At 38.4% G+C, this 10,618-nt stretch overlaps 1 protein-coding gene across 4 annotated transcripts in view; it reads right to left on the bottom strand.

The window, feature by feature from the left end:
* The window catches only part of RIC8B (RIC8 guanine nucleotide exchange factor B), a 99,603-nt gene that overhangs the window by 3,710 nt on the left and 85,275 nt on the right, over positions 1-10,618 (bottom strand). The window contains exons 10-12 of one of the 4 annotated variants that reach the window (XR_550756.1): positions 9,475-9,558; positions 5,093-5,231; positions 4,275-4,447 (exon numbers count right to left, since the gene is read on the bottom strand). The exons of 2 other annotated variants lie outside the window; for them this stretch is intronic. The gene's annotated coding sequence lies outside the window, so the exon portion shown is untranslated. The remainder of the gene's footprint in view (positions 1-4,274; positions 4,448-5,092; positions 5,232-9,474; positions 9,559-10,618) is intronic. One more of the 4 variants, XR_550757.1, reaches the window with a different exon arrangement.

Raw genomic sequence — 10,618 nt, 5'->3', positions numbered from 1 at the left:
TTTTTTTTTTTTTTTTTAAATTCCTTTTTGTCTTTTTTCGTGACCGGTAACGGGATTGCAACCCTCGGTGTCGCGCCCGCACCACGCTCAACCAGTGAGCGGACTGGTCTCTATATGGGATCCAAACCCTTGGCGGGAGCGCCACCGCGCTCCCAAGTGCCGCACTCTACCGAGTGCGCCACTGGGCCGGCCCATGTAGACCTTTTTTGATTGTGTCAGTTCAGATTTTCTATCTCTGTGCTCTTAGGAAGCTGGGAAAGGGCCCAGTGTCTGGGGAGTGGTGACGTTCAATGAAGGAGTGGCAGGAGGTAAGGCTACAAGGGTGGTTTAGGATTCAAGAGTGAAATGTCTTAAATACCAAAGTAAGGAGCTTACTTTGTAAAAAGCAGGGTATCTCATCAGGTTTGTTTTATAAGAAAGTACCTCTGGCAGCAGTGTGGTAGACACACTGAAATAGGTAGCAGAGACACAAGTCATTAGGAGGTCACTATAATAGTGTGTGGGAGAGGAGACAGCTGGATTAAGTCTTAGGTTGTGGGAAGAAAAGGCAACATTTCTGAGGTAGAGCTGATGACTTACTGGAAGGGCAAGGGGTTGGTGAAGGGGAGTAAGGAGTAGAGTGTCCCTGTGTCTCCAGCTTGGATGACTAACTAGATGGTGACATTATTCTCTGGAGCTAGAACACAGGAGATGAAGCAGATTTGGGGGGGAGATGCTAGTATTTTTGAGGATATGAACAGCTTGAGGTGCCTGCATGACAACCAGGTAGAAATGTTCAGTGGAAAGCTAGAAACAATTTGTTTCCATTAAAACTTCTCTCCAGCAGTGATATACACTACATATGTATATTTTATAATATACATTTTCCTACTTCTAACTGTACTGAAGGACTCTGTAGTAATGGATACTACAATGTGCTGGGAACAAAACACTGAGGGATAGGAGAGTCCAAAGTCTAAAGGGGTTGGTGAACTGAGGACTCAGTGAGGTGGGGTAGGGGCTGAAGGGTAGGGATAGGTAGAAGTAGGATTGGCAGATGGGACTAAAGGGGTCCTACCAAGGAGAGTGATGAATTGCTGGGTAGATGAGATGTACCCGGCCTTGAGACTAACACTACTGCATTTCTTTGATAACAGGATGATACTGGGGCTAGCTACCAACTTGTATGAAGTACATAGCATTTTCTCATCTAAGATCAGGAGGAATATTTTCAAATCAAGTCTATCGGCTTCATCTTTACTCCCCAAACCAATTTTACGATGGAAATAATTAAAAATGTTACATTAGTTTTATGGCCAAATTGTGGAAATTCATTTATGGAACAAAGGGCCCTGTATTTTAATTCTTGCTTGTGAACTCCTCTTCTCAAGTGTTTATTTTTTGGGTGCTTTGTATCACCCCTCCATTAAAATGGAAGCTCCCCTGAGGTACAAATTTTCTTTTCCACATGGCTTCATGCAACGCCTGGGCTTACTGACATTTCTGTAGGAAAGGCATCAGTGAAAACTGGCCACATAATCATGCATTTGTGCAAATTAACGCAGATATGTGATGTCGTGGAAAGAACAAAAAGATCTGGAGTCAGGAAATCTGTTTGAAGTCCTGATTCTTCCACTTACCAGCTATGTGATCATGGACAAGTCTCTGAGTCTCAGTTTCCCCTCTGTGAAATGGGGGCATGATAATCCTAGTCCTACCTACTTCCTAGTAATGTTGCAAGGAGTAATACTAATAGTAGCAGTGGTAGTTGTAGCAATAATAATGATAATGTAGATCAAAGAGTTCTGTGAACTATAAAGGGCTCTTAAATACTTGTTGTTATTATTGTGGTATTGTGAAAAAAGAGCATATAAATTTTGAAGTCAGAGAGACCTGGGTTCTAATTCTGGATCTACCACTGACTAGCCATAAGACCTTGAACTCTCTGAATTTCAGTTTCTTATCTGTAGAATTAGGATAAGAATACGCACCTCACTAAGTTGTCATGAGGGTAAAGGCTATCATACATATGAAGTGTGTAGTGTAATGGCTGGAAGGTAGATGCAGTTGCAGTTCCTGTCCCTTATGTGCTTACAGAAGGTTTCCCCATGCTAGTTAGGAATAAGTGGGGGAAGAATATGCATAAGCAAATAAAAGACACGGTCCCTGTCCTCAAGAAGCTTTTAGTCAGTTCAGAAGATGAAACACACACACATTAAACAATATTAAAAGAATTACAGAACAGCAGATCAACAAGCTTGAGATGATTAACAGGCAGAACCCTGCTTTAAGCTTGACAATTCATCGATACACCCTTAATGTATTTGAAATCTGTTTAAAGGAGATTTCTTGTCCTGTTTTAAAGTAGGAGAGGATCATTTACAGATGTGTGACTGTTTTTTCTTATGGACCCCAGGCTTATTTCTCATACCCCCGTCCTACTTTTCTGATCTTCTTCCTCTCTATTCTACAACTAGCAGCCCAAAATATCAAAATGAAATCTTTGATACAGAAACTCACTCCTAAAAAGCTTGGTAAATGATGTGGTTATACTGAACTGTTTCATTTATAGTCTATTGTATTGAGATCAGCAAGATGTGGACAGAGAATGGGAAGCTTTAATGAACACCACAGAAATGTTTCTTCACCAGTCATATGGGCTATGCACATGTGGGAGGGACACAAGAGGAGACAGGGACGTTGATTACAGGCTTCTTGGAGGAGGTGGACTCAGGGCCAGACTGTAATGGCAATGATGGACATGGATTCACAGGGAGAAAGGCATCCCAGAAGCAGAATTAGTCAAGCAGAGGCACAGAAGCAAGAGTTAGCTGTGTGCAGGGATTGGCAAGCAGGCTGGCTCAGCTGAGGAAAAGGAAAAAGAAAGCTCAAAAGAGATATGTGGTACTAAAGAGGATTTGAATGGAGACCTGAATCCTAGGCTGACAAGTTTGGATTTGAGTACAGAAGTACTTTTGTCTTTTATTTCAAGAGTCCCCCATATTTAAGGATATTTATTCAAAATAATTGTGATTACAAAGTTAGAAAGCTATGAAACACTGCTCTGATATATTAAAAAGAATATACATTCTATGCTTTAATTATTCAATTTTCATATCCCTATGTGTCTAGCACAGTGCCTTGCAGAGAGCAGATCCTCAATAAGTATTTGTGGACTAATTTAGTTGCAATTGATATTATCTTGCATTTTCACAGAGAAAAGATATGGTGTCTTAAGGGACTCCTACCTAATAACTAAACCATGAACAAGAGTAAAGCTAAATTTTTGGGTAAAAGATTCACTTTCATCAAGATTTACAGAGTTAGAAAAGGTACTAACATTCCATAGGAAATCCTGTATAATGCTTTCCAAGGATTTCTTCTTTATTAGAATGTGAACAACTTGAGGGCAGAGTCCATGTCTTATCTGGCTTTGCCAGTATCTAGTACAGAACAGAGCACACAGTAGATGCTCAGTAAATGTTTACTGAAAGAACATGGTACATGAGTCATGGTATAATGGATAATGGTAGAGACCATTTGTCAGGAATCATTCTCATACTATTTTAGCCATAATTATTACCCTGATGAGTCAATGTCATCAGGCATTCCAGCAGAAGTCAGGCTCCCTTTTTACTGTACAGCCTGGAATTCCCATCTTCTAATTGTATAGACTCAACTTCTTATGCATGAGGCATCGGGAGATCTAGAATCTAGTCTCAGATCTTCCACTAACTTGCTAGGTGTCCTTGGGCAAGTCATTTGCCTCTCTGGGCTTAAGTCTCCCCACCATTTATAAAATGAGAGGTTGGACAAGATGATCCCCAATATTCTATATTAATTTTAAGAGTCTAAGTATTAGGCTACTAAATAATTTTCATCTATTTAAAAAGCTGCTACGTTTTTAAGACACTCAAATTGATTATCGCTAAGACTTTGTTTCTAATCAAAATATTCTAAACCTATAACAGTCAAACACAGCATCCTACATAATTATCACTGACATACACCAAGACCACAAACCCTTTCTGCAAAACTACCAGCAGATGATTAAAATGATTACAGAGGTAAATCAAAGCAATGGCAAACGTTACAAAGAAGGATCCAAATTAAATAATGGCCCTCAATAAACAGGCCATTTTATGAAGAGTTACTGGTCCTAAATTATGAAGGTCCTATCTAAAAAGGATGACTAAGTGTCAGATATTCGTATGTCATGGTAAAATGGGATACTGTATATTGAAATGTGTATCAGGATTAAGATAGTCACATAGCAACAACTCCTTCATACTTACCTTCAATGCTATACACAGGCCTTAACACAAGTTAAGACTGCCCTCGTATCAAAAAGTACAGTGATGTCTACTGGATAAAGAGCCCATTCTAGGCACTGTGACAGTATCATGGCGGGCTTCTCATCTGATCAGGCATCTGGCCAGGGAAGAGATAAGCCTCCAAGAATGTTCAACTGGAACGAAACATCATTTAGAAATTTGATCTTACTAAACGATAAGGAACCATGCTCTATAAGGACTTGGCCAGGCAAGAGGACACAGATAAAGCACGTCCAAGAAAGGAAACCTTATTTTGCCCCAGCCTGACCCTTAGGACTGCGATGGAAACCAAAAAGTACTTTCTTAAAGATCTAGGGGTGGGAGATTATGGGATTTATACCATATTTAAAATTTTCTAGTCTTTTTTTCCCCCAGATATATTTTAATATTTTCCTGAGCCACCATTTCCCTGTAAGTATGGTACTCTGGGATGCCTGGGCTTATATAAATTCTCAGAACCTTAGAGAAGGGTCCCACTTTTTAGGGCTTCTCATTCCTATGAGACTCTTTCCCCCAGAAATGACAGTGCAATATTGGGGCTCAGATACTAACATACCCAATCGCACCTTATAGAATAGGTCAGATGTGTATGTGTATAAAACACCTTACTTGACCTGGAAGCAAGAGAATACTCTTGCCCACAGCACATGTTTTTGTGCAATACAAACAAAGCATTCAATTCAAGTGTACTTGTTGAAAAACAGGACACAATTAAGCAGTTGGTAAAATGCATTCTTGTTTCCCACTTGCAGATCTCCCAAGAGTCCCTTCGAATTTACCTATACGAGTTTCAGCTTCCCGCTTGCCACTTAGCTTGATAACGACTCAAAAATCATTCCCTTGTTTTCAAGGGCTCTTCTTTCTTGTCTGCTCTGTGTACTACAGGGCAGTATTGACACATGGAATTAATGACAGGGTCTGTAATGAAACAACAGTCATGCAAACACCAGTCTGCTCTTTTGATAAAACAGCATGTTAGAGACCTATTCACCTCCCTCTAATTGAGTACTGCATAATAGTTCCGATCCTTTTATATAACATATTTTGTTCTATGATTAGAAAAGAAGAAAAGGGGGAGAACCTATGAGGCACTGCTTTCTTCAATCACCCCCTGATTAATTCTCTGTTTTTAATGAGGGTGGCTGCTATTTAAGCAGGTTCTGTTACATACTTGTTTTGTTGACTTCTGTACAATGTATAACAAAACCCAAGACAGGATAATTGGGAACCATTTCTTTGGCACAGGGATTCCTGCTCTTAATGTAAGGTTGGCTTGGAAAAAAGAACCTGATATTTTAAATTAGCCATTTCATATTTAATTCTTTCTCACATTTGAAAGATCGGATGAGAAATTAGTACATAAATAATGTATTTTAATTAACATAGACCTTTCCTAAAAATGCCTGATAGAATGGAGACTGTGATAGCCCTGAAAAGAAAAGCTCTGTATATAAAAAGTCTTTGCTATAATTCCAACTCTGAGATGCATCTTATTTCAAGGTTTCAGCATCACTGGAATAGTTCACAATGCACTGAAGGGCAATGGATTTCCCAATACCTTCTAATAGTCTTATAACTGTTGTCAACACTTTTTTCTCACAGAAATAATATTATAACCTTTGGGACTGGTTAACATGTTCAGTTAGATACTGTGAAAGTGTCCATATGGCTGGGACCCTGATCCTTCATCTTTCATTATATCTTTCATCTAATGGCTTCCTAGTGCTGACTAGTTATACTGATCTTTCCTCACTAAGCCACTAACCCAGTAGGAAGGTGGGGTATGGTGGCTTTTCCTCAGCAAACTGGAGGTCTTCGGGCTGCATCTTTCAAAAACAATTCTGAGATCCTTCCCTAGCCTTCATCATCATGCTCTGGGATTGGGTACAACTGGGAAAGTGAAATATGCAGCATAAAAATATTATTCCCAAGACAAAGGGATACAGTGTATTGTTCACATCACCGTGTTCTTCCACTTTGTAAAGGTAATTGAGAATTGCCTACACAGTCCCATAGGGTAGCCTTTTTAAAGTTAGGTTTTATTAATGTGATCACATGTATAAGAATTTGTTAGAATACCCATATTCATTCTCTTTTTAAAACAATTAAAAAACCTCATATTAACAGAGAATCATAGAAATTTTACTGGTTTCCCTCATATAAAGTTTTTTTCCCCCCAATATAAGCTATTGATTTTGCACTTGACCTGATGTTGAGAAGGGCTCAACTTGATGTTGAGAAGGCCTCAAAGCAGAAATGCATGTCCTCCAAATCTTAACTCTCTTCTAAAGTAATTGTGCTTACTATTAAGAATACTTAGAGATGTCTTTTGTGCTTTGTGTTTATTTAAAATTTTGAATATCTTTTAAAAAAAACAGACTGACAAGTTTTTAAGAGTTGGTAATTTTTCTTTGTTTCTTTTCTTTTTTTTTTTTTTTTTTTTTTTAAAAATGACCGGGAAGGGGATCTTAACCCTTGACTTGGTGTTGTCAGCACCACGCTCAGCCAGTGAGCAAACCGGCCATCCCTATATAGGATCCGAACCCATGGCCTTGGGGTTATCAGCACCGCACTCTACCGAGTGAGCCATGGGCCGGCCCAAGAGTTGGTAATTTTTCTTTGTTTCTTTTCTTTTTTTTTTTTTTTTTAAAAATGACCGGGAAGGGGATCTTAACCCTTGACTTGGTGTTGTCAGCACCACGCTCAGCCAGTGAGCAAACCGGCCATCCCTATATAGGATCCGAACCCATGGCCTTGGTGTTATCAGCACCGCACTCTACCGAGTGAGCCATGGGCCGGCCCAAGAGTTGGTAATTTTTCAAAATGGCACAAGATCTGTAGTCTGAAGACTGAGAACTAAGTCATGGTGGTTGTCATTAACTAGATGCCTGATCTTGGGTCAGTCATTTAATCTTTAGTGCATTTACTCCTTAATAAAATACCTCTGGCCCTATTTAATTCACAGGGCTGTTTAAATGATCAATGGAGATAAAGTATATGGAAGCACTTTTTAAACCTTAAAGTACTCTATAAATATTAGCCTTTTATAATTATTCTCATTTCTGTTAGAAGACAGCATGCAAGGCTTCTAAAAATTTGCTCCCTACCTCACATTAAACAGTATGGTTAAGAAAATATAGAGAAAGAGGTTAGGGGTAGGGCTGGAAGAATACAATTCAGTTTTATCCTTGAGTAATGGTATTCTTTATTATTTCTTGGTAATTTATTTACGGAACTTTTCTACCCTGTTGTCCAAACTAATGAAATAAATATTAATAAGAGGTCATCATGCCAACTGGTACTGTTGAATTAAGTAGTGGAAATAAAAGTTCTTATATGCTCTTTTCAATTAGGAAAACTTAAAGGAGGAGGGTAACTAAGAGAGCAAACAGCCAGTGGAGATTATTCTTATTTGATGTTTCTCTAACAGTTAAGAGCCATTTCAGCTAGTTCTTTAACAAAGAGCTCAAAGTAGCCATTCCTACTACAGATCTAAAGGACAATGACTACCAATAGGTAATACAAAAGTAGCATCATATTTTACTTAGAGGTGTCCAGCCATCAGAAGGGTTGTCTATAACCCAAAGATACATAAATATCAAGCCTCTCAAATTAATCCTCCCCTGCCACTTTAAGGGTATATTAATTTCACTAGATCCAAGCCCCCATACCTGAATATCCAAGGTAGGTATAATTATGGTTGTTTATATATTTGTAAGGGGAGTAAAATAACTTATTTATAAAGAAAAATTATGTATTTGTTACTTTTTAGTCATAAATCACCTGTCTCAGCATTAGTAAGTTTAAAATTAATATTTGGATTAATTTTATAATTAATTCCTATATTTATATAAGAATATTCCTATTCCTATATTTGCTGCCTGCATTTATTTAATAAGCCATGTCCCAAATAGTACACAATGGCTGGCAAAAAAACAAAAAACAAAAACGAATCACAATTATTGGTTAAGGAGTGGATGAGAAAAGGAGGAAATGGTAGAACAAGTATTATTTATATAAATATAAATTTTGAAACATAGATTTTGATGGTAGAATATATAAGCAAAAAGGCAATGTACCTTTTTAAACAGTGAGGGAGTAAGGGTGGGGTAGAGGATTAATCAGTTCTGGTTCCAATTAAAGAACTAAAGGGGATTAGACAAGTCAAAACAAAACTGTAACCCGAAATTTTATTTCCCTTGGTTAGTTTGAGCTTTAAGCCAATCAGTGATCTCTCCCCTTTTCTGGATGAGGCACCATTATTATATATGAGCTGTGTGCTGTAGTTAAGGCAAATGCAATTGTATTAGACACACTGGACTTGCTTAACCACACACAATCTCCATTCTAATCTCCTGCTTGAGTTGCAGGGGCTTATTTTTTTCCCAAGTCAGAGAAGGAAAGAGGAGGTGGAGAGACAGGCAAATTTCATCCCCTTTTCCAACTCTGCTCTCACGTTAAAGATGCCAAATGAAGCTTTCTATATAATCTCATACCTCAGAACTTTGTTTGATAAATATTATAATTATTATCCTATATTAAAGGAATGTTGTACCCCAGTATTTAAATTAGGTGGTTATGGCCCAAAGTACTTTATGAGATTCCTTTTCAGCCCTGATGTCTGGCCGAGACATGGAACTGACAAAGTATACTCTAAAGTCTTAAACCATGTAGGCTATTTCATAGAGCAAAGAAACTGGCCTTCAAATTTGGGGATCAGCTGTTTTCATTATTTCTTCATCACACACTGGGGAAACCACAGGGTACAAGGCACTGTACTAGCTAGACATGATGGGATTCATAGGGTTCAGTTATTCTCAAACTCTTAAGACCTCAAGGTGTACTGCCAATCCCCTTATCTACATCTGTCACAAATATAATCCTTATGCTAAAAAAATTAAAAAGTCACTTGGAATACTACCTAGTCAGTTGGTATTCAATGGGAAGAAAATATGTGAGCACTAATCTCTCCAGTGTCCTTGGAAATCAAGCTGAGAGAAGGCTGCTAAATTGGTCAGCTCCTTGAGGCAGTAGCTATGTCTAGCATGGCGACAAAATGGAAATGTAATTATAATTTTCACATTGGTGGTTTTACAATTTTGGTAGTGAGTAACATCTATCCCCTACACCAGGCTCAGTAACAGTACTTGGCATGACCAACCTTAGTCATCACTTTGGTAAGTGCTTTGGCACGGGCCACTGTTGCTAACCACCATCCTGGTGCAGGTCCTTCACATCTGCTCTCCTATGGATGGAAAAAAGGAAGTGTCTAGTGTCCATTCATTGGCCACGTCACCTCCAACCCTATCCTTTACTCACACGCCTTTCAATTCAGGTCCAGGAGAAAATGATTTCATTTTTGAGAAGGAGAGTTAATCAGACAAGGCTACAGTACACTTTTAGCACAATAAAGACTTGGTTGAATGCAGAACATCCTAGAGTTACAGCTGAGGGAGCTAACCAATAGCACAATGTTGAGAGGATGACCAGGAAGTGTTCTGGCAAACACTCGCTATAACAGACAGACATGGTAGCACAGTGGACAGAGCAAAGGTCTTGAGTTCTGGAAAATGAAGTTCCTAGTCTCACTTTATTATGAAGCTAGAAAGAGGATGTATGTGAAAGTGTTTTATAAACTGTTAAAAAGAAATAGATTATCATCAGTCATTAGCCTGAAAATGTTTGGGGGGAATTCTTTGGTCCTTGCTTCCCCAAATGATAAATCTGATAACATACTATATTAATCAAATAATGATAAAACAACCTGAGTTTTTTGGAAGAAAGATGCAGTATGTGAATACCAAAGACATCTTATTAACAAGATTAAATTTCCCTCCACCTGGAATGAATGGTCACTTTCCATTTTTCTATTAAATACCTCTTAAACTTCAGGGATCAGCACAAATGCTACTACCTTTCCTGTGAGAACCTCCCTAAATCATCCAGACAGAATGAACTGCTCCTTTTCCTGGGTGTCTACAGTTCAACATAGACCTCGTTTTGTCATTATTTCCTTCTACCTCGTATTTTTGAATAGATTACAGTCATTACCTCTGCTAGAATGTGAGTTCTCCAAAGGCAGAGTGTCATGTTCACCTCTGAATTTCCCTCAGCTTCCTAGCACAGTGCCTTGCACAGAGTAGCTGGTTAGTAAATGTTCCCTAAATTGTACTGAATTTAGTCTACTTTGGCTTTATGCATCTTTTTTACCTCAAAAAAAAAAAAAAAAAGAAGTGAAAAGAGAAGAAACTTAAGACTAATGAGGAATACAGCACAGCAAACATGTAAGATGCATAAAGAATGGA

The sequence above is a fragment of the Galeopterus variegatus genome, unplaced genomic scaffold, assembly GCF_000696425.1.
Source record: "Galeopterus variegatus unplaced genomic scaffold, G_variegatus-3.0.2 Scaffold1346, whole genome shotgun sequence".
Classification (NCBI taxonomy): Eukaryota; Metazoa; Chordata; class Mammalia; order Dermoptera; family Cynocephalidae; genus Galeopterus; species Galeopterus variegatus.
Note: the sequence above shows the minus strand (reverse complement) of the source record. Positions and strands in the feature narration are given on the sequence as shown.